Source organism: Cyprinus carpio, chromosome A22, assembly GCF_018340385.1.
Source record: "Cyprinus carpio isolate SPL01 chromosome A22, ASM1834038v1, whole genome shotgun sequence".
Taxonomy (NCBI): domain Eukaryota; kingdom Metazoa; phylum Chordata; class Actinopteri; order Cypriniformes; family Cyprinidae; genus Cyprinus; species Cyprinus carpio.
This window is the reverse complement of record NC_056593.1, coordinates 1197412-1198324: the sequence shown is the minus strand read 5'-3', so window position 1 is coordinate 1198324 and position 913 is coordinate 1197412. Positions and strand designations below refer to the sequence as shown.

At 45.7% G+C, this 913-nt stretch overlaps 1 pseudogene; it reads right to left on the bottom strand.

The window, feature by feature from the left end:
- Positions 1-913, bottom strand: part of LOC122134831 — a 7554-nt pseudogene extending 6641 nt beyond the window's left edge.

Sequence of the window (913 nt, the reverse complement as noted above, 5' to 3'; positions counted from 1 at the left end):
GAACCTCACTCAAACAGAAAGATAGACTCCGTTGCCTCAAATCAAAAAAACAAAGAAACAAAAAAAAGGAAAGGAGAGTCTGACTGTCAGGAACCCACAAGAATACTGACGGAGCGGAGAAGAGCCAGAGGTTCGTGAGATACTACAGAGCCCATCATGTGTTAATATTAAGCGGCGGGTCACGACTTCTCGGGGTCGATGAACGGGGCTGCCACCACAAACATCTCAAAGTTCTCATCAACATATTTTTTTGGGGGTGCTGAGAGTGGGCGACTCTGGCCTTGACGGCTTCTTCATGTTTGTATTTTTGCCTAAAGTTGAACTTGTGATGAATGAAAGCACTTTAAACGTTTTCCCAGTGATTTTTACAGCCCGTTTTCTGGAGGTCCAGTAAGAGTTTGCTCAGTTAGTAAACCCACACTGTGTGCCAGTATGTTAAGAGGACGGGACTTTAAAAACACCCCAAAACAACTTTCACCTACAAGCCTATCTATCTCGATCCATCTATGGCATCTATCTATCTATCTATTTATCTATCTATGCATCTATTTATCTATCTATGCATACAATCTATCTATGCATACATCTATCTATCTATCAGTACATGTCTTTAACTCGTCAACACAAGACTCTCTTTTAAACTTTACATGAGTGTAAACTTCACAGTCCTCGCATGGCCGCGCGACCAAAACAAACTTACGAGTCAGAACGAGCGATCCCGACACTTTATTCCGCTATTTTCCAGTCGGATCAGCGAGAGTCCGCGAGATGTTTCATGTTAACAGGGACGCGCTGCGCTTCATCACACGGGAGTCCCGACGGCGCGAGCGCTCCGGATCACACGCGTCACGGCCCCGCTCCGGTATGACGTCATAGCGGCTCGTTCACTTAACCCTATAGGAACCTCGCGTGT